We start from the raw sequence: 23,760 nt of genomic DNA, 5'->3' as shown, positions 1-23,760 counted from the left end.
GGACACTGGGCCTGGCAGTGGAGAGGCCTGCGTCAATGGTGGATTCTGTGTCTGCATGTTTGCCTATTGCCATTATGGAGTTTGCAGCAAAGGCTGATCTATGTGGGAGGATTGTAGACTGCCAGCCAATGACAGTGCAGTCACTGTGACAAGCCCAGGCTCTGGCATCCTAGCTTGGTAGGCCACACAAAGGTGGTGGACGTGTCCCTTCTGGACACTTGGAGTGGGAGGAGGAATTGCTGTGTGCAAGTGCCCAATGGGGAGAGGTCCTGCAAGAGATGAGGGACATCCATCAACTGGCAGAAAATGTCATCTCCTCCAATTCCAGGCTCACTGCTGATCTGTGCCTTTTACGGCAGGACAGGAGAGAGGACACACAACAACAGAGATAGGCGACTCACAAGGAGAGTTCTACCTATAGGCAATCCCAGTGTGTTGAGTTTTTAGCCTCAAGGGAGGACCTGCGGCAAGAGATGGCCACCTCGAGGCACACCCTACATACAGAGTTGTTGGCCTCAAAGGAAAGCCACCATCAGGGCACGGATTCCTGTGTCAAACTCTGCATGTGGAAATATTAGCCTCAAAGCAATTCCAATGTCAAGAATGGATTCCCTGACTCAATCTCTGCAGATGAGTTGTTGCCATCAAGGATCCTCCACCGCAATGAGAGGTCTGCCTTGCAGGAAACTCTGAACATGCAGTTGAAGATGTTAAGGGTTACCATGCATGCAGACTCTTTGGCCACTCACGATATCCATCATCACGACCTTGTTGCATGTTGGTCTCTCATGCACATATTCCTCTCATGAGTGGTTGTAGCCAATGAGGACCAGACTTTGGCAATGCGTGATCAGAATGCACCATCCCAGGATTAGCCACAGGATGAGGGATCCATCTGAAATATGCAGGTAATGCCATTGGCCATGTCCCCACACACCTCTTTCCTCTTGCCACCACCACCCCTTCTTCATTCATGCTGATGTCTGTGAGACTGTGGAGGGAGCATGGATTAATTTCCTTTTATTTTTTTTCAACATCCAATGTGGACTGTATTCCTTTGTCTTCATGTCAGGGCCATTGTGTTCTAGAGGCCAGTGACTCAATTGCTCATGATACTGGGCATGTTTTGGAGCTGGGGGACTGGCAATGTGGCCATGCTCAGTGGTTTCACCTGACGTGGTGTTGTGGACTGCTACATACATGTGAACATAACATGCATCATTGATGTCAATAAGTGCAGTTTGTGAGGCAGACTCCTGTAGCTGGTCCAAACAAATGTCCAATGCCATTCCAGGTATCTTGCCTAATCCAGGGCACCCACACACCCTGAGAGGACACCCAATCACCCTATTTCCACCCAGGTCCCCATTCCCTCTCCTGGACAATGACCCTCCTAACACCAATGCAGAGGCCCAGTGTTAGGTGGACGTGGTGAGTGGCCGGTACCACCAGGTAAGGTTGTGTACAAGCATGCCTTTTCATGGCTGGTGACGTATGCATCCCAATAGTGGCATGATGTTGCACACAAACTGTTGAGCTTGTCTAATTACATATTGTTATGATCAAGTTATGGTCACTGTCACTGAAGGTGTGATTTGTCCTACGTAATTGTTTTTTGTGCATGTCTCCTTGAACAGCTATGCATGCACTCTGTGTTACTGCTTACACCTTGTATGGGTGGGGAAGGAGACGATGGACACACAGACGACATTGTTGAGGTTAAAGACATTTATTTAGGTTAAAATAAAAGAGGAAAAACCCTAACTATTCCTAATTCTAAGAGTGGTTTCCCTGCCTCAACTAAATACTAAGGACTTGGTCAGGATGTCTGTCAAAAACAACTAGTTCACTATTGTGTGTCAAAACATATTTCCATCCCTTACATTCTTTAACTAACTATGGAAAAGAAACGAGGATCTTCTTAATCCAGAAGAGCAACTCCCTTCTTCTGGACTGAAGCTTTGTTTGTACTGTCTGGTAATGAGACATGTTTCCAGATTATTTAAACAAAATGTTCTAATAGTTCTCTTAGAGGATTTCCCTGTCAATAGTAGGCAAAATAAAGAAAGTCTCTTCAAAGTACTTATTCAATTCACAATAACAGGGGGATGTCTCCCCTCCTGCCCTCTGGCTCTTCACAGTTCCCAATACCAAGAGGTATGTCCCTTCCCTTGGTCTCCTTAGGTTTTCACAATAGCAAAGGGTATAGCTCTTCCCTTGGTTTCTTAAGGCTGTCACAGTTCACAATGACAAGAGGTGTGGTTTCTTCCCTTGATCTTCTTAGGCTTTCACAGCGTTCTTCTATTTGTAAGGTGGACCTGGTGCACTATCCTGCCAGGTACTATGAATGTTTGTCTTATGACTTATTTATTTAGTATAGCAGAACTGGTTCACTATCCTGCCAGGCACTGCTATTGTTTGCATACTGGCTGTACTAACTTCTCTGTATGTGGGTTTCCCAGACCCTAGTTCCATCTGTAATTACTTCTTCATACTCTTTCTTGCACTTAGTGTACCAGACACCTACTTCCCATATAGTTGGTCCTTTAAAGTCTCTCTCAAAGGATTTCTGCCTAAGCTTATACTCCAGTGTCCTTTTACCCTTCTTAGGGGGTTCCTAGATATGTTCTTCATTCCCAGCAGCTAGCCCCAGCAAGCCCCTACCTTCAGGAATCTTTCAATCAAGCTCTGGTTGGCTCTGGGAGTCAATCTCTTCTGACCCATGTTCTCAGTGTTATCCACCCCAGCCACAGAGTTTCAGCTGGGGTGGGATCAATCGACTCTGTGAGAACCTGGGCCTCCCATGCCCAACTTGGGTCCTTTCTCTCCACCACTTATTTCTTTTGGGTGTTCCTCAGGGCTCCATCCTCTCACCCTGGCTCTTCAATTTCTACTTGGCCCCCTTGTCCCACCTGATCTCTACCTTCTCCTCTAACTTTCAGTATTATGGGGATGCCATTCAGCTCTCTTTTAGGCTCCTCTCAGCCTTCTTCTCTTCTCTTGCAAATTTCTGACTGCCTATCCGCGATTCAGGATTGGTGTGCCTCCAGCGATCTCTGCCTTAATGCTAGTAAGACTCAGATCCTTCTCATTGGGACGCCTGCTCCCACTTTCCCTCTCTCACTCTGGCCGCCCTCTTGGGCCCTCTTCCTTCGCCTTCCTGTGAGGCAAAAGACCTTGGTGTCATTTTCGACTCCATTCTCTTCTTCTCCGCTCACATCATGGACCTTGCCAAGAATGCCCACTAACAGCTACATCTCCTCAGAGGTATTCTTCCTTTTCTCACTTTCCCCCAGAAGCTCATTGTCTCCAGAGCCCTGGTTCTCTCTAGGCTGGACTACAGCAACAGTCTCTTTCACAATCTGCGTTCCTCTACTCTCGGCCCTCTGCAACTAATCCAGAACAGAACGGCAAGATTTATCCCTGGCCTCAAAACTCTCTCAAGCCTCTCTCCAGCCATGAAATCTCTCCACTTGCTCCCGGTGGCTGCAAGGATCAAGTTCAGGACCCTCTGCATTGTCCACACGGCTTTCTGTGGCTGAGGTCCGCACTACATCCAACTCTCTCTTCCAAAATACCTTTGTTTTGAGCCCTTTGTTCATCTACCTACAACTCTTTGAGGGTCAGATGCTTACAAGCAGAGAGTGGGGGGTAGATCTGTCTCCTCTGCAGGTACCTTCCTCTGGAATAGCCTCAATGCCCCTGTCAAACTTGAGCTGGACAACCTAAAGTTCCGGAATCAGCAAAAGACCTTCCTATCCCCTCTGCTTTCTCTTTCTCCCTCACCTACTGACCTACCTGTCTGCTGCGCTGACTAGTCGCTTGGTACCATCAGAGTCTCACTGGGTACCATGCTCCTCCATGATAAGTCTTCCCTGCACTGCCTCCAGGCCTCCCACACACTTCGGGACTGTAACTGTAACCTCTACAGTCCCCTGCCTCCATGCACTTACCCAGAACCGCGCTGCCCTGGCTGCACTTCTCAGAGCAATGCTCCCCTGATTGTACTTCCCCCTCCCTCTCCCTTGCACTTCCCACTGCCCTTCCCGCTGCACTTTGTGTTGTCGCATTTGCATGATCTAAATGACACAATGCCTAGTAAGATAGTTTGTCCTTTCCTCCCTCTCTCTACCCTCCCTTGTCTTGTCACGCTTAGAAACACTTCTGTATAGGCACTTTAAAATAAATGTTGATGGTGAAGGATGTGTAACCTTACATGATTTCTTTATGTTTGTGCGGTTTGTTAGTGGCTATATTGCTTTCTGGAAGATTTAGAGGGCATGTTCATGATTGGGCAGGGGACATGTTGAGGGTATCAGAGACATGCATGAGGAGGGGGTGGGTGAGCAGCTGTAGATTTTTCCCATTGCAGGAAATGGGGAGTGGTGAGTGGAGGTGAGCAGGACCAGCAGCAATGGTGCAGAGGGAGCCATCATCAAGATGGCAGTCAGGTGAGACATTTATGTTGCACTTGATGCGTGCTACTAAGGGAACACATGGTATGGAGACATAGTGCCAGGGGCTGGATTTACAATGTTTGGAATTTTGGGCCTGTGGCATGGTAAATTTACAGGGTAATTCATAGATTTCAGTGCAGAGGCAGCGCACGCGAGCAGCGCAGAGAGCTAGCGTGTGCCAGCGTGCGCCAGCCGTGTGCGCTAAACAGCATTCTGGCGCACAGCGTATTCATGGAATATCAAAGCCATTTTGAGCGATGGCGCAGAGAAAATCCCGCAGCACCAGTTACGCCCCCAGGAACGCCCCTTGCGCAAGGATAAGGCATTGAAATCCCTAATACAGCACAAAGGGCCGCGCTAACCCTGGATGAGCTAACAGAGCCGCTACACTGCAATCGCGTGAGCGGGGAACGTGTATTACTGGGGTGTGCTGGAATTATCACACGCGATAGGGTGTGTGCGAGCGGCATACGTGTATTTGTGGTGTGCGCGGAAAGTTCCACTCGCGATAGGCCATGGGCGAGCGGGGTACGTGTATTTGTGGGGTGCGCATGAAGTTTCACACGTGATAGGCCTTGGGCGAGCGGGGTACGTGTATTTGTGGGTTGCACATGAAGTTTTGCACGCGATACACCTTGGGCGAGTGGGGTATGTGTATTTGTGGGGTGCGCGGGAAGTTTCACACGCGATAGGGCTTGTGCTAGTGGGGTACATGTATTTGTGGGGTGAGCGGGAACTATCACACGCGATAGGCATTGGGCGAGCGGGGTAGGTGTATTTGTGGGGTGCGCATGAAGTTTCACACGCGATAGGCCTTGGGCGAGTGGGGTATGTGTATTTGTGGGGTGTGCGTGAAGTTTCACACGCAATAGGCCTTGGGCTAGTGGGTTACATGTATTTGTGGGGTGCGGAGGAAGTTTCACACACGATAGGGCTTGTGCGAGCGGGGTACGTGTATTGTGGGGTGCGCGGGAACTTTCACACGCGATAGGCCTTGGGCGAGCGGGGTTTGTGTATTTGTGGGGTGCGCGTGAAGTTTCACACGCAATAGGCCTTGGGCAAGGGGGGTACGTGTATTTGTGGGGTGCACGTGAAGTTTCACACGCGATATGCCTTGGGCGAGCAGGGTACGTGTATTTGTGGGATGCGTGGGAAGTTTCACACGCGATAGGGCTTGTGCGAGCGGGGTACGTGTATTTGTGGGATGCGTGGGAAGTTTCACAGGCGATAGGCCTTGGGCGAGCGGGGTACGTGTATTTGTGGGGTGCGCAGGAACTTTCACATGCGACAGGCCTTGGGCGAGTGGGGTACGTGTATTTGTGGGGTGCACGTGAAGTTTCACACGCGATAGGCCTTGGGCGAGCAGGGTACGTGTATTTGTGGGATGCGTGGGAAGTTTCACACGCGATAGGGATTGTGTGAGCGGGGTACGTGTATTTGTGGGATGCGTGGGAAGTTTCACACGCGATAGGCCTTGGGCGAGCGGGGTATGTGTATTTGTGGGGTGGGAAGGGAAGTTTCACACGCGATAGGCCTTAGGCGAGCGGGGTATGTGTATTTTGAGGTGCGCGGGAAGTTTCACACATGACAGGGCTTGTGCGAGCACGGTACGTGTATTTTGGGGGTGCGTGGGAAGTTTCACACACGATAGGGCTTGTGCGAGCGGGGTACGTGTATTTTGGGGGTGTGCGGGAAGTGTCACACGCGATAGGGCTTGTGCAAGCCGGGTACGTGTATTCCTGGGGTGCCCCAACACGAATTGGCAGTGTGTGTCCTCCCATGTGAGCCCTCTCCCCCTCCCCAGGGTCTGCAGGCAGCCCACACCACAGGGGACTAACCTGCACCCCTGGCCATGCCCCGCAGGCAGCCCATCCAACCTGGCCATGCCCCCCAGCCAGCCCACATGTCACCATGCACAAGTGAGCACTGACACATGTCCCCCTGCACCCCCACCCACCCACCAGTGACGGGCACCTGCCAGCAGGCCCCGACTCATGTTAGCAGTGACGGGCACCTGCCAGCAGGCCCCGACTCATGTCCCCCACCCACTCACCCACCCAGCAGTGACGGGCACCTGCCAGCAGGCCCCGACTCATGTCCCCCCCAACAAGTCATCATGATCCACAATCATGGCACACATGGCCACCCAAATCCCACCGCACGCCACCCATGCCCAAAGAACCAACCAAGTATTACATACACCCCACATTGAAAGGGCCATTACATGAAACAACCCGAATGGCATGTATGTACATCAACACATGTCCCTCACTCACACACAATGGGTGCCAGTGAATGTGAAAACCCACATTGTGACATGCATGAAACCAATCAGAGAATACCACACATTGAAGTATGAAACAAAAATGTATTCAACACAAAATGCCGTGAATCAAATGAAAACACACAATAATGGTAATGATAAATAAAATGCTGCATGTTCCAAAATGAGAAAAAAATGAAATCAGAATCCAAAGAAATCCAAATGAAAATGTGTCCAAAGTCTCCGTCCAACAAAGCAAATCCAAAGGTAAAGAAATAAGTAAAATCTATTGCTCCATGGTGAAAAAAATAATAAAATTACGATGAATCCACTGTTCTACTATATAAAAATAACAAATCCAGGGTCCATGAGCCCAACCATTGAAATAAAACCTACATAAAATAACTACCTAATAAAGAACTTACTAGAAAAAGGTGGGGCATAGTCCAAGCGCCCCAAATGAAAGAAAAACATAAATGAAACCTAAGACTAACTAACTATATACAATGCCGGCGGGCAAGTCCTACGGCTCACTTGCCGATTTCCCAGGCCAGGGCATCATCAAACTCCTGTTCTATGTCCTGGAGACGGGCCTGTTCACTGGCCCCGAGGTCTCGCAGGGATAACGCCATGTTCACCTCCAAATCCCTGCGAATTGCCTCGTGGCACTCAGCCCGCCTCAGTGCCCTGCACATGGAGTTCTCCGCCCTGACCATAGTGAGCCGTGCCTCTTCTGCCCGCACCGCTCCACATCTATGGCCTGGCCCACCCGCTGCCACATGGCCGATGCCTGCCCTCTGGCCGATGCCTGCCCCTCTGATGTTGATGTCCCCGAGCCATCATCGCTCCCACCTTGAGCATGCTGCTGCCGTGCATGTCCCCTGCTTTGTGATGCCTGGAAGTCCTCCTGCTGGGGTCCAGTTGTTGTGGTGGCCACCCCTGTTGGACGTCCGACTCCTGACTGTGGCAGGGATGTGTCCTCCACCAGCCTGGCCGCTGGGTCAGGGCTAGCTCCACAGGGTGCCCGGGTGACACTTGGGCAGGAAGATGGCACGGAGGACGACTGAAGCATATGGGGGTTCAGTTGAGGAGGGGGTCGGTAGAAGCTCCAGCACATGGAGGAACCCAGCACCGGTGATCCCTCCTAGCCGGTCAACGCGGTCTTCGAGGCATTCGAAATGACGTGCATTGTCCTCACGAGAACCCTGCATGTCACCCCGAATATCATGAACACACAATGCCATCCCAGCCAGGACAGGCTGAAAACGGTCCCGGATTGCCACATCCGCAGGGAGAGGAAGGCCAGTTGTTGTGCGGCTATCCCCTCCCTGAAAATGGGTCTGGACGAAGGCATCCCTGTTGGCGCCGGATGATGCAGTCACAGGATCGGGGACAGGATTACACACAGGCACCTCCGCGGCGGCCTGTGCTGCCTCCTGTCCCTGCCCCTGGACTGCACCACTGGCACCAGTGGAATCCCCCCTCCAGGCCCTGTGCATATGACTTCCACGGCCTCCTCCTCAACCAAACCCCCACCAACCTGGATGACTACGTGCCATCTTCCTCCGTAGGCCCCTGTGGGGTCTCAGCTGACCCTTCTGCTGCCGAGGAGTCCACCTCTGACCTCCACCTCTTGGACCTACCCCCAGCAGCTGTGGCCGCGGACGGGGCACCAGACTCCTCACTCCCTAAAGAGATGTCAACCTGGGAGGGGAGCTGGGCCTTGCATCACCGGCTGGCGGTGGGATCCCTGCCACTGTGCTCCACAGCACTGTCTCTGCCCTCTTCATCAGTTGACGCTGTAGACAGGGAGAGACAGGACACAGGCATCAGGGCAATGTACAATGGTCTGATACACGCAATCAGCCTCCTACACGTCAGTGTCGCATGCATCCATGGTGTATCACAGTTGCACGCTTGTCATATACACACACATGCACATGTACATAGTGCAAATACATGCAGGTGGAACCAACATCTATGTGTGACACCACAACCATGCCACAGTACATACACAGAAATTCACAAATGTGTGCACCCACACCTTCAATTGGCCAGCATATTAACCAACACATACACCATTGATGTGTCTCACACATGAGAGGACTCACATGTGGCAGGTTCACGTTCCTGTACATACACATCCATACATGGCTCTACAAAGACATATGTGCAACCTGCACACTCCTGCCACACCTCAAAACGCACAGCGTCCAATCAGTACGCATGTACACTTACCGCTCGACTCCAGACGGGTCTGCCTCTCAAGGACCTGGACGTGGAGTGCTGGGCGTATACATTCCAGGACCCTCATTTGGTTGTTGGTTAGGCGGACCCGGCACCCCTCAGCATCCATTGCCTTCAAGAGGCGCCGGGCCTTGTTGAGGGTCCTGGCCCTGAAGTCCTCCCAGCGCTTCTGGACATGTTTGATGTCGCGGGCTTCCACCTCCTCCACGTTGATGGCAGCCATGATGTCCATCCAGATCCTCTTCCGTCCTTCATAGTCAGCGCGCAAACTTCCAAAGACGGCATCATACTGCCCCAGGACTTGCTCCATCAGGATACCAACTTCATTGGCACTGAAGCTGGTAGCCCTCTGCCTCCCTGCTGTGGGGTTGCCACTGGGGCCAGATGGTGTTGTGTCTGACATGGTAACCCCAAAGGCAGGTGTGGGTGGGCAACTGGGTCCTGGGGCTGGGCTGTGGTGCGATGGTATCCCAGTCGGGAGTCTTCTGTTCCAGCAGGGGTGGTCACAGCAACTGGACCCCTACAGATGGCTGACGTGCAGGCACCAAAGAGCAGGGCAGGTGTATTGCAGGCAGGCAGGCAGCAGCAGATGGCAGGTGGGAGTGTGCTTGGGGCTCTGGGGGGCAGGAAAAAGGCCTTCTGCCCAGGAGCATGGTCTTACGTGTGTTGTCGCATGGCCAGCTTGATACAGAGTGATTTGGCATGTGAAAAATGTGCACGTCAGCGTGAAATATGAGGAAAGGCCCTTAGCGCGTAAGCGCATCTGTGACGTTATGCGCGCAGGCATTTCCCACAAAATGGGTGATTGTTTATTGTAGATGTGAAAAAACTGCACGTCCGGGTGTGACTGCGTGTAATTGGAGGAAAGGCCCTTAGTGCGTACGCGCGTAAGTGACGTCGCATGTGTGGGCTGGCTTAAAAGGTACGCGTTGGACGCCATTTTCTTGTACGTGATTTTTGGGGAGAGCGAACAGGTGATTCTTGTACTTCTTGTCGGTTCGCACACGATTAGTTCACAACGGTTCCAGTTCGTACTCTCTGTTTACTCAGACAGCGTTCAATTCTTCTTTTGGCGGGGATGTTGCCAACGCGCACACGTGCGTCTTTTTCACGTTCTTTTTCCAGGTAGACGGTGAGTCGCGCACGTATTTTCCATATGTGGTTGCCCCCGTGTGTCGCATACCCCTTCAGAGGTCATTGTAGGCTGTGTGTATCACGCATACCCTTATTTTTGTGTTTCTGGGTGCCACAGCATAGTGCGGGATAATTTTTTCCACGCACGTGGTCTACCAGGGGTTGCGTGCACGTTTAATAATGTTTTTGGTGTGCTTGTGCATTGTGTGACCCGTCATCTTCCCCCAGGGGTCACAGACAGCCTTGCTAGAGCACAAATTACATCTAGTACCCTACCCCTTTCACCCCAATTGCCCAGGACAATTGTTTACTGCAACTCCCATATGCACAACAACATCAGTGCCATGGTTGGGAGGCGACCAAGCAGTAAGGGAGGCAAAGGTGGCCGAGCTCAAAGAAGTGGGCGCGGTAGGGGACGTGGCCAGGATGTGCAGGATGGCCCAAGAGGCCAGTGTGTGGAGGACCAATCGGGGCCACCTATGCCCCCACCCCCCATGGGATTGCAAAGGATGTGACATTGGGCTCCTATGAGTTGTGTGGGCAGTCTGTAGTCAAAACTGTGTGTACATCCCTAGTGGGGATTGTTGTTGGATTCTACACTGCATGGTGTATTGATATGTGCTTGTGCATCCATGTCTTTCTCCGTATATACATGTAGGCTCTTCATGTCTTCACAAGGCCGTCTCCTTTGCAGATGCAGTTCATGTTGTATGCAGTACACTGAGACATTTGCCTGACAGCAACACTCTGCAGTTGGAAAGGGTCGATGTGCTGCCTTAGTCAGGTTGTGAGACTTGCACTACTTTCCTTTTTTCCTGTCATATATTGCCACGGTTTCATCCTGTACTGATGTTTTGTGTTGCTGGTAAGTATTTGTTGATGTGTGCTGTTTCTTATTGATTACTGTGAGCATATTGTCTGTGGCCTGTTTACATTAGGGACAGTGCACTTTGTGACACTTGTGTCATGTGTTGTGCATTCATTTGGATGTTTTCACATTGCATGCCATGCCATGGGTTGTTGTGTAGCTGAGATGGGGAGAAGTTGGGTGAAATGGCACTATTTTGATGTGGTATTTTGCAAGGGGGTAGTCATTCCTGCTGCATGAATGTGTGTCTTTTTGTGACACAGCATTGGGTGTCTTTAAGTAGGTAGGGATGCACAAAATGTAACACTTCCAGGTGAACAATCTCAGGCTGGTATGGTTGTGACAGTTGACTGTCCCTTTTGTCAACATCATTGATTGTCAGCTGGTATGTGCCAGGCCTGTGTGCACTCCGCAGGGGTGGGATTTTAAGTGAAGTAATTTGCCACAAGCTGGGTACGGGCTGCCTCACCACGTGCCCTTTCACCTCCCATGCGCAGCGGCTGTTCATGTGGTTGGGGATGTGGAGGCACCACCATGTCCACCGCCACGCCCCGGCGGGTTGCAACATTGTGCAGGACACATGCTGCCACTATGATCCTGCACACTACTAGGGGCGCATATAGCAGCTGCCCACCAGAGCGGTCAAGGGAGCGAAAGTGTGACTTGTGCACTCCAAATGTGCGCTCCACTATGCCCCGGGTTGCAATATAGGCTGTGTTGTATCTTACCTCGGGTGGTGTGATGGGGTTTCAAATTGGCGTCATCATGTAGGTGCTCAGAGGGTATGCACTGTCTCCTGGGGAGGTGTTGATGGCTATCATTAGTGGGGTTGTCACATTACTCAGTATCTGATATGCATGCATGTGCAGAGGCATTTATACTCACCAATCAGCCATGTGTCACCATGCCGCCCAGCTTCCAGGTCCCGGTTTATGGGTGACATTCTGAAAATGAAACTATCATGGATTGACCCTGGATAGTTGGCATATACTGAAGTGATGATTACCTTGGCATCACATACTACCTGCACATTGATTCAATGCTAGTGCTTGCAGTTTCGATATATGTGCTGAATGGCCCTGGGAGGATGTAGAGACACATGGGTGCAATCAATGGCACCTAGCACTTTGGGGAAGTGTGCCACCCCGTAAATGTCCTGGACCACGGCCTGCCTTTCTGCAGGTGTTCTGGGCATGCATATGTGCCTGCGGACTGAGCGGCGTGCAGTCATGATGGCCAACACCTGGTGTAGGCAGCGTGACCGCGTGGCCTGTGACACACCCCCCACTATGGCACTTGTCCGCTGAAATGAACCAGTAGCCAAGAAGTGCAGCACATTGAGCACGTTTTCCAAAGGGCTCAGTGCTTGCGAGCACAGGGTGGGTGATGTGAGGTCATCCTCCCACTCACTCACCAGGTCGAGGATTATTTGTGGTGGAAACCTGTACCTCCCATACACCAGTTCATTAGGCATCCCAAAAAGGCTGGTCCTGGGTAAAAAAATGTGGGGCCTGGCTATCCTCCTCCTCCTGCGGTGTCCCACGACCTCTGCTGCGAGGAACGGTATATTAATCGTAGTGTCTGAGCTTGTTTGTTGTTTGCGCGCCCTTTTATGCTGCGCGGGGCACTTACGCCTGCTTCCTGCTGCCGTACGTGTTTCCGGATTAGCACATCTTTTTTGGCGCAGTGCTTTCCCCTGTTCGATTCCATGAATACGTGTTGTTGGCGCACGTGTGGGCTTTGCGAGCATTTGCCCCCTGTACTTCCCCCGTAACACCTACATTTTCACGCGTTGTTCCCCATTCCGCGTGTTACGCCCCGTGTTCCGCCCACTTTTGTTGTGTGCGCTGCACTATGTGCGCTTTCCCTGTGCGGGTAATGACGTGTGTGCCCATGTGCGCCACCCATGATTTTAGCGGACATCCCAGGATTTACACGCACACTGAATGCCATGAATCGATGTGCGCGGCTTTGGCATGCATGTGCTGCGATTTTCACGCTTGTGCTGCAAATTTCACGCTTGCGCTCTGCTTTTCGGCACACATTTATTCCATGAATCGGCCCGTTAATTTCCAGTTGAAAAGTCTATGAACGCGGTTTGTGCTCTTCATGTGATGATGGTGATGGGTGGCACTCTACATTTAATGTTATGATGCACACACTGTTTGCCAATCCCAGAGATGCATTCTCAAGGTGTTGTTATGGACAAGCTGGATTGGCCCAATTGCATCCTTGAAGTCCATCATGGATGTGGCTTTACTGTGTGTGTTTCTCAGGGTTTGCTATTCATGTCAAGGAGGTTTGTACTATCTGGTTGTGTGTGACCTGTCCCTGCACCCTTTGTCCTGCTAAAGGAATGGGTGGTGCCTGTGGATGAGGGTGGGGGCCCTGCTGCAGCTCTACTGCTTTGCCATGACGTGTGGCAATATCATGCAGGACACAACAAACCAGAATGATTTTGCATACAACGAAGGGTGCATATAGAAATACACCACTTGAGAGGTCAAGGGAGTAGAAGCATGACTTTAGCACTCCAAATGTGTGCTCCACTATGCCCCTTGTGACTATGCGTGCTGCATTGTAGGGCACCTCACCTGGAGTGGCTGGGTTCCTGATTGGTGTCAACAGGAATGGAGACGGCGGATATGCACTGTCCCCTTCGAAGGACAAAATGGTTACTAATTGAATGTATAGTCATTTCATGTGTTCCTATATGTCATGTGACTGCTTGCGCGTGTGTTATAGTTGGTACTCATCCACAAGTCAGGTATTTCCAAAGGTGTCCGATGCATGGGCTGATATATGGGAGAATCAACTAAGATGCAGCTATCTTGCGTGCATCCTGGGAAACTGGCATTCACATGCATGATGTGTCCCTTGGCATCACAGATCACCTGCACATTAACAGAATGCCAATATGTTCTGTTGCAATAGACATGCTCAGTCTCTTGGGTGGGTCGCACCATTACATGGGTGCAGTTGATGGCTGCCAGGATCCGGGGAAAGTGTGCAACTGCATAGAATTCCTGGAACACTTTCTGCCTAGTGTGCATGGCACGTAAACGTGCCTATGAAAATGTGCTAGGATGCAGCGCAAGATCTTGTGGAGGCACGTTGATTGTGCGGGTTGTGATATACCCGCAAAAATGGCTGTGGTATGCTTGAATGATCCAGTGGCCAGGATGTTTAACGATGACAGCACTTTGCCCAGAGATGTGACAGCATGTGACACATGGTGAGTGATACCAGGAACATTCTCCAAATCCTTGACCAGGTCTAGGATGACATGGGGAGGGAAGTGGCAACTTCCATGCACCTCCTCATCTGGTATCCCAAATATGTTGCTCTTGGATGGAAGATTCTGGCCCTCCTCCTCCTCCTCCTCCTTTTCCTTCCATGTAGAAATATCAGTGCTAGCAATGCAGTTTCTGGCAATGTGACAATTGTATGTTCTTTAGGGTTTTTCTATTTTTTATGCATGGGCTTTCAGTGTGATTTTCAATGGGTGACGGGTGGCGGTGTGTTTGTTCTCCTAAGGAGTCAAAGCGATAACGCCATTGTTTCTGTGAATAAGGTATACTTAGCGCTTGAAGGGCCATTTTATTCTTAATTGTTCCCCTTTAATGAGGATTTTGCATGTCCTGTCCCCAATTTTGTTCTTTTCAATTGCCCTTACCCCGTGTTGTTTCAGTGTCACGCAAAGCACTAATGCACAGCGCTAAGTTGGTAGGGCCAGCACAAAGTCTGATCAGTGAATCAGTAAAACCCATTTAGCGTGGTGCAAAGTCTACATTGGTGGTGCAAAGTCACATTGCAAGGTGCGCAAAACATTTTGTAAATCAGGCCTGATGAGTGTGTTTACCTCTCTTGCATCCAAGTTCCCTTAACCTTTGTGAATTTACAATCATTGAACATATTATTTTAAATGTAGGTGTGTATATGAATACTGTGTTTTTCTATTCTACCAAGAAAGGCCTTGTTCATTTTGAGTGGCCAATAAATCAGGAGGAAGGAGTTGTCTGAATGTGGGTAAGCAAGAAGAGACAAGTGAGGGGTTAAATAGATGCATATGTGCTATGCATGTCTGTGGGGTCTTGTGGGTAATAGAAAGCTCTCCATCAGTCTTCCCTTTGCAGTCCTCGTATTAGATGCTGTAACCTGTGGGGATGCGAACATCTAGGATGTGTGTAGAGGTGGGAGTGAGCCATGTCTTTGTGAAAAATATGCATGTGGTACTGCAAAATGGGCATTGATTATCATGAGTGTATGTCTGTGTTTTGGAGGGATAGTGTGCGTGGTGATCAGAGGGTTGTGGGTGACGCTGTGTGTGACTGAATGGGGCAGGAAGCAGGATTCAGGCTGTCTTTTTCTATATGCTGGTGAGGATGGGGATGTGCGAGTGGTGTGTGTTGAACATTCTTGTGGCTTAGCTGTTATACGTGGAACAGAGGTTCAGGCCCTTTGCAGGTCCTATCAGGGCCAACTTGGCATTGCCCTTTTCTTCATCAACTCTTCACTTTGAATGCACAAGTTAAAGAACTCTGTGATCTAAGTGTTAAGAAGGAAAGAAAGAGGCGGGGATGACAGAAAGAGTACAAGAAATAGTAACAAAAGGTTAGTAGTGAATTTCAAGTGGGTGGGGCAGAGGTCACAGCACCAGCTGTCAAGCTGCAAAAGAAAAGATGCTGGAATATCAGGTTGAACCCTCTCATTCACAGCATGTGGCCCCACTTCCTTCAGAAGTAGGGCAAGGGCCATGGTTCTTTCCTCTGTGTCATTTTCAAGGACGCATGGGGGGTTTACAGTTGCATTCCTTGTCAATTCACCCATAGAGGCTTACCCTATTTTTCAAAATGAAGTAATTTGAAAAATATTACTTTTCAAAGCCTCCTTTTTTCTGAGAATTGTCTTGTTTAATAACAAACAACATCAGAGAGACATTACTTCCTTGAAGGACAACATATTTTATTAGGGTCACACCTTTGTCAGTATGGGGATCATTAAAATGTACTAACATTAATTTTTCACAGCGTTGTTGAATGGCAGAATGTGTAAATGAGTGTGCAAACACCATACAAGTTTGATTTAAAATAAATGTGTACTCCAAGTCCAATCAAAAATCTGACACTCTTTCTCCCCCTCCCTTTATGACTAGCGTTCTCCTGAAAGGTGGGTGCCTTCAAGATCTACTGTATTTTCTCCCCACATCTCTTGGTGGAGAATAACATCACAAGTTGTATGTGTCTATTGTCTCTATCCTATATAGTATTTACAGGTACATCTAGTGTTATCATATGGGTCTCCGGTTGATTAAGGGCAGGATCTCCTTTAAAATAATCGTGGTCAATTTCAATGCTGATCACTTTGTCGTTTTCACTCCTAGCGATATCCTCATGGCCTTTCATTATTAAGTGGTTGTCTGCAAGGTAACTGGAAAGATGAACATGGGCAAACTTAATTTCACACTCTCTCTTCATATCACTATAAGGCATATTTTCATAATCTCTATGAGAGAATATTTTCATAATCTCTATGAGAGAAATGCACAGTAATTGTGACAGGACAGAGGACAGTCTGTCTGTATTATCCTGGTTTACAATTTGTATACATCTATTATGAGGTTGGAAAATGTTCGAGTCTTCCGTGGGAAAGGGTGAAGGGAACTGATTTGTTGACATTTCTAAAGGTCAATATATAGTGAATTTCCTACCAAGATCTCCAAAATGTGGTCTAACTTGGCTGAAGAATGCCTAAAGTTGATTCATCATGTTGAGAGTGATCTACCCTGGACAGGTTCATGGATTCCATAGAAGTAATCGAGAGGTCTAAAACTATATCATGTTCACATAAGCCTTTCTCTCTCATGCCCTTGACCTCAGACTGGAGACTATGATTGGATCTTTAAAAGACACAGTTACAAAATAACCACAGCCAATCTTCATTGATGTCCTCACTAAACTAGCATGCTTAGCCATCCACAAATGTGTGTGCACTTTCAAAGCTGTATGCAAACTGTTATTAATAAAATGCCTCACTGTTTGGCTGAGTGTGGCCATGACAAGAGACAGCTGCGTTTCTTTTTTCCTTCGGCCACGTGCAGAGTCTGTTTACTCTGCTTATCCTACGAGGAGGAGCCAATCTACAAAAACACTCGGCACAAGTGGAGCGTGGCGGAGTGTATGGCCGATTGCGGCCACGACAAGAGACTGCTGCGTTTCTTTTTTCCTTCGGCCACTTGCAGAGCCTGTTTACTCTGCTTATCCTAAGAGGAGGAGCCAATCTACCCAAACACTCGCCACGAGCGAAGTTTGGTGGAGTGTTTGGCCGAGTGTGGCCACAACAAGAGAGTGCTGCATTTCTTTTTTCCTTCAGCCACTTGCAGAGTCTGTTTACTCTGCTTATCTTAAGAGGAGGAGCCAATCTACCAAAACACTCGCCATGAGTGGAGCATGGCGGAGTGTTTGGCCGAGTGTTCAGCTCGAGAGAAGCTCGTCCCGAGTCATCTACTCGACCTTGCACTTTTGCAGCCCCGCAACAGGGTCTCCAGGGAAAAGTCCATTGGAACACTATAACTGCGCATCATGGAACCCACACCTCAGGTTTCGTCGTCAATCGCATTGGAAATTATACCTGCCATCATTTACATGGAGAAGGACAATGAGGTGAGTGGTGTGCTGGACATAAATTGCGAAATGCCATCATGTCCGTTAAACAATATTAATATAATCATTGCTGCCCAAACCCTATCACCTCTTATGACAGTTGAACCGCTTGATCGAGTACTTCCCCTTCAAACTTCCACTTCTCCGCCCACTCATAGCACAGCATACTCGACTTTGCCTCAAACTGTTTCAGCGGACCTCCTCTTTGTTAATCATGAAGAGGCTGTGCGTGATCAAAAGACCATCTGCACTACGCACGCCGCCTCTGCTTTACATCTTGAGGCTTGCGATCCATCATATGTGCACTTAAACCAACAAAAAAATATTCAGTTTGAAAAACGTCAAAATGTGTCAGCCACAAAAATAACTTCCATACCTTCACCTAGAGCGCCAGTTGCTGGTTGTCAGGATAATGAACTGTGCAATATGCCTGCAAACAAGCTAGCGTTCGAGCTAGCGCTCGAGCCAGTGCCGGAAGAAAGTAATAATCATATGCACCCTTCAATTGCAAAGCAAACTGAAATTGGGCAAATAACATCAAATGATGGAATGTCTTCACTTATATGTCACACAAACCGTGAACTTCGAGCATTCCAAATTTGGACGCCTGACAAAGTGGCCAAACCTCGCACATTGCCATCAGTTCAAATCATCAAATTCTGGGATCAATGAGCGTTTATTTGTCACCGACCAGAACTCATATCCAGCTGAAACGTATGTGCACAAGCATTAACAACATTTAGACACCGCTTCAAGCACTTGAACCTCGATTCAAAGACATGCCCCCGGGTGCATTTGACACAATGAAATCACAGAGCACAAGTGTTTTCAACTTCAACTCAAAACTGCGAAAGTCAACTTATTGTGTTACCTCTACTCCACATAGCAGCTCATCTGGAAATTCAAACACACAGTCAAAAGACTCTATAAGTAGTGATTTGACTAACCTACCAGCTGGCAAAGTGAGTTTCCAGGATGATGCAACCCAAACTGAAGATGCATCAAAAAAACACACACAGAGTGACTCAACACCAACAGCGGTCTCTGAAAATAACTTTACTGTGATATCAACCATGACTGGCATCATGGCACCATTCATGAAGCTGCACAAGCAAATGGCAGAACAACTAAAAGATCAGACGACAGTTATGGCTAGGATGACTTCAAAAATGATATTTGTAGAAGCATTCATCACAGCCATACAAAAGGACATGGACATGAGCCAAGCGAAAGTGGCAGCCCTTCTCCACTCGATACTTGATCAAGTGGTAAAAGAAAAGGACACCTGACGTCTATCCAGGCGATTCAAATTAATTGATGTGGAAACCGACACCAATTAATCAAGTGATCATCTGACAGATCCTTTTAAGATTCCAGAATATACCTCCTCATCAACAAATCCACCACCCAAAAAGATCACTGATCGCTTGGCGATTTTGCATCTTCACTGGGAACAGTTGGAACATTTGACAAAGGAAAACTGTCCCATAAGGAAGGGATAGCAGAAATAGCTTTAACACCCGGCGTGGGCTCCACTCATGTCCCTTGTGACAATTTACCTCAACAAATATGCCCCATTTTTGTAAAGGAAGCAACGACACTTAAATCAAAATCCACAAAAAATGCATCCAAAACTAAACAAGATCATACAATTAAAGTACCTGAGTCAAAGCAAAAGTCAAACAAAAAACAATCAAAGGCCCAAATAACAATTAAAATATTGCCTGAGATTAATTTATCACAATTGACAAGTAAAAACAAACAGAAGAAGGCTCATGATTCGATGAAAGCAGAGTCAACAATGAAACTGCCACAAAAAAATCAAAAAACAAAGACATCATTAGAAACAATTTGTGATGACACTCAACATAATAAGCATAACTGCAAAAAACAAATCCTACAAGATAAACATCCTCAAACAGTAGCTATGGAAAAGAATTGTGTGCTGGAGGAAATCACTGATGAAAATGATGCATCATCAGCAGACTTGATGAATCTTTCAACTTACTCTGTCAATAGTAGTACCATAACAAGTGAAGACCTGGAAGAAGACGAGGAGGCAAATATCAGTGTCTCCTCGGCTCATACGGAAATCAAGGATGGACTATCAGAATACAATTCTAAACCAGATGAGAAGAGAGCTCCAAAAGGGCCACTCCGTTTGCATATAGAGAAGCCTATGCCTAATCCTGCATCCATCAAGCCAGGTATTTTATTCCACAAATTAAGTTTAGCACTTCACAAAGATTCAAAGCAGAACAAAACCATTAATAAAAAACAGAAAGAGAAAGTAATGAACAAAGAAATAAGCCCGAGTCCGGGCACAGAGGGGGAAATTACCTCCGAAACCAGTAAACAAAATAAAAAGCATGATGACCCATGGGTGGAACCAAGCGAAGACACTTACCATATACACTGACCACTCAAGTGACCACCTCCCTCGAAAAAGTATGAGGAACAAAAACCAAGAAAGCATGCAAACAATATCAAAGCTTTTGAAGATGGCCTCTTACTTGAAAAGAATTAGCACAGAAGAAGACGGGCTGATCATGAATCGAGCAAATGTTATAAGACTACTCCATCACGTACCATCTCTCTGATCATTAACCTCTAATGACCTAACGAGAGTCGAATTTCCTGAAGAGAATACGCTTGATCGAGTACTCATCTACCCGATAACTCCATTAATCACTCAATCATTGAAGCAAGAAATATCTCAATTGAGATCTCTAGGCTTCGATCTTACTGAGCCAAAAAGCGCCCACACTTCATCTGAGATGAATTCAAAATCTGCACCCAAATCAGCTTACAGGCATAACAACAAGTGGTCTTTGAGAACTAACGGAATGAATGAAAGACCCACATTTACTGACACTTATGACCGGAGCCCTCATAAAAATGACTAGAATGACAGCTCACGTCACCATTCGGATCGACACAGATCAGACAGAGCCAAGACCAACTACCGCAGGCATTCTAATAGGCGAGAAGACTCAATGTCACCACAACCTAGAAAAGGACATTGCCATGCAAGATCACCAAGTAAACATGATCCAAAGACGCCAGTGGCAGGTGCTGAAGAAAATTGGAAATGGCTCATGGGTCTAGTGGCTGACAAGATCAAGCTGCCATAGTTCGGGCTCCCGCCAGCTTCAAAGCCCCTCACAATTTCATCTTGGAGCACTAGGGGCTTCACTTATCGTTTCAAAAAGGAAGTAATCAAATTGAAAATCATGACATATTGTGCCTTCAAGAGACTTGGATTCATACCCCCCCTGTAGTTCAAGGCTACTCGAGTCATCTCAATCCAGCAATCAAAGGAGATATTGGCAGACCAACGTCAGGATTACTTATCCTTATTAATCACCATCTTGACTTTTCAATAGTGAAAGAAATTACACCAACCTCTCTAATTCAGATCATAGCGGGTACTCTCAAAATTGACAACACCGAAACAAGAAATACGCTCATTGTAGTAAACCTTTACTGGAACCCAGCATCTAATGCAAGCTTGAATTTCCCAGATCAAATTGAAAAGTGGACAGTGTACTGTAAACCAAAATGGGTGGATCCATGGTTCATCATCTGTGGAGATCTGAATTCCAAATGTTGGGATGAGAAAAGAGGACTCATAACACTTAACACCATTTCAGCCACATCAGCAGAAAAGAGAGGCTATCAGTGGAACATCACCATGAATGCGAATAAATTAAATCTACTCAATGGAAATATCAGTTGTGACATACCAGCTAACATCACGAGAAAAAGTCAGAATGGTGGTCACATTATAGATTATATATACATCTCAACTGAAATGATTTCCTCTGAAAAAATAAGATGAAAGTTCAACAAGTGGCCAGCAGTCATCACAACTTACTTTAATTAAAATTATCACCAGTTTTTAATAATGCCTCCTTCGCAGACATGACGGTGGTAGAAGTCAATATGGGAAGTAATCAAATTAAAATTCCATCCAGCAAGCTACCCTCATTGACTCAAAACTTAAGCTATCTAGTGAATCACCTATACTCAACAGGAGGGACAGAACACTTAGACTATCTCAGCTTGTTTAGAACATTTGAGACAAAACCAAAACTATCTTCTCTAAGGCAAATTACACATCATCATGCTTGTGATAATGAAATCATCCTCCAAATAAAAAACTAAGGAGGCAGAGTTTGAATAGCCTAAACCGAGATTATTCCATAACAGCCGTAATAAAAAGTAAACAAATTCTTCAGCGTTATCGGAATTGGCTACGACGGTACAAAAAAGTACTAGAACGCAATGATGCAGAAACATTTTTGGACATTATCAGCTCGTCTAATACAGCAGAAATGTGGAGACAAATAAACCAGCTGGAGCTAGATCAAAATTCAATGATAATGACGCTGATCCTTCCCGCTACTTGGATCTCCCACTTCAATTAAATTTTCAACCAAGAACCTGACAATACGACATTTCCAAAAAAGGATGACAAATGAAAATGAATAGACACTTCAGTGGAAACTATTGAGAATGTAATTAAGAACTTATCAAAATCAAAAGCATGTGACCCCGATGGGATAAGCAATGCAACCCTTAAAGAAGATCCACAACAATGGGCAAACTTCTTTTCAATTCTATTTAACTACATCACACAAATTCAAAAGATGCCAATTTCATGGAAAGAGTCCATAATTATACCCATTTACAAGAAGGGCAATCGACAAGATCCAGCCAATTATCGCCCTATAGCACTGCTTGACTCCTTGGGCAAGGTATTTGGGACCCTTGTACTACAATCTTTGTGAGCATGGGTTGCATCTTCTGGTCACACTGATCCATGGCAATCAGGTTTTGTGAGAGGCATCAGGACTGTACTTAACATCTTTATATTAAATCTGTTGAAATGTCGCACGGAGAGAAGGAAAGATATAAAAACGCACATTGCATTTATCGATCTAATGCAAGCATTTGATAGCATCTCCCGTCCTCGGATATGGACCAAACTGAGAGAATGGGGTTGTCCTTCTTCCATCATAGACCCTATTAAGGAATTCCATCAAGGCACCAGTCTCCGAGGTCGCTTGAACAAAACAGGTCTGCTAACTGGGCCTATTCCAACTAACAAAGGCATCAAGCAATGATGTCCAATGGCCTCTGAAATATTCAACGTATTCATTTCCGACATAAGGGGTCATTACGACCTGGGCGGTAAAGGATGCGGGCACCGGTAAGGAGACTGGTGCCGGTAATCGCTTACCGCCCTATTCCAAGGTCCCTTGGCGGGGACCGTAAGGAACGTGTGGTCTGACCACACGTCACTTATGGGTCCCGCTAAGGGACCAGGGCGCTAATAACAGACTTGCAAGTCGAGAGCCCGTTATTAGAGCCCTCCACATTCCCATTGAGCCATATGGGGGCTCAAATGGGAATGGGGAATGGTTTGTTCAATGGGGACTTACCGGTCCCGCCAGGGTCAGTCTACACTGGTAAGTTTCCATTGAACGAGACCGGACACGGGCACGGTATGGGAGGCAGCCATGGACTAAATGTACACTTCGACTACCTAAAGGCACTCTGATACAAGATGTACGAAGGGAGCTGGGTTTAACCTTTCTGCTAGCAATTGTAGAATGGAAAATGCTCTCATTCTACTGAAAATGCATAGACGATAACCCCAAAGGTTATCGGAGGTTTCCGTTGCCTTAAGAAAGCCCTCATGGAAGAACAAGATCCCACCCTGACTCTATGGCAAGTAGAATGCCGAAGCTTGCTAGGAACTTCAGGAGAGCACGCTGATACTTTGATTAACAACCCTGATAAAATTAAAAAGAAGCTTTACTCCTGTGATTGGTTCAGAACTGAAAAAGAATGGTCGACATGTAAAATCTATGGCAAAGAGTGGGAGGACAACAAAAAAACAAATTCTCTACCCAACTATCTAAGATTGTTTCCTCGTTGGTATTTCAGAGATCAGTTGTTTAGATTTCGGCTGAATTTAATTAAAACAAGAGAAACCGCCTGGCCTCGGAATCATGCAGCTAATCCCTTGATTTGTAGACTATGTAATAAGGCTGAGACTCTAGAAAATCTGAACCATTTGATGATGGATTGCCCAGACTTATTGTCACAAAGGGAAAGCCT

The sequence above is a fragment of the Ambystoma mexicanum genome, chromosome 5p (assembly GCF_040938575.1).
Source record: "Ambystoma mexicanum isolate Mex_15411 chromosome 5p, UKY_AmexF1_1, whole genome shotgun sequence".
Lineage (NCBI taxonomy): Eukaryota > Metazoa > Chordata > Amphibia > Caudata > Ambystomatidae > Ambystoma > Ambystoma mexicanum.
The sequence above is the reverse complement of the archived record's forward strand: the minus strand, read 5'-3'. Positions refer to the sequence as shown.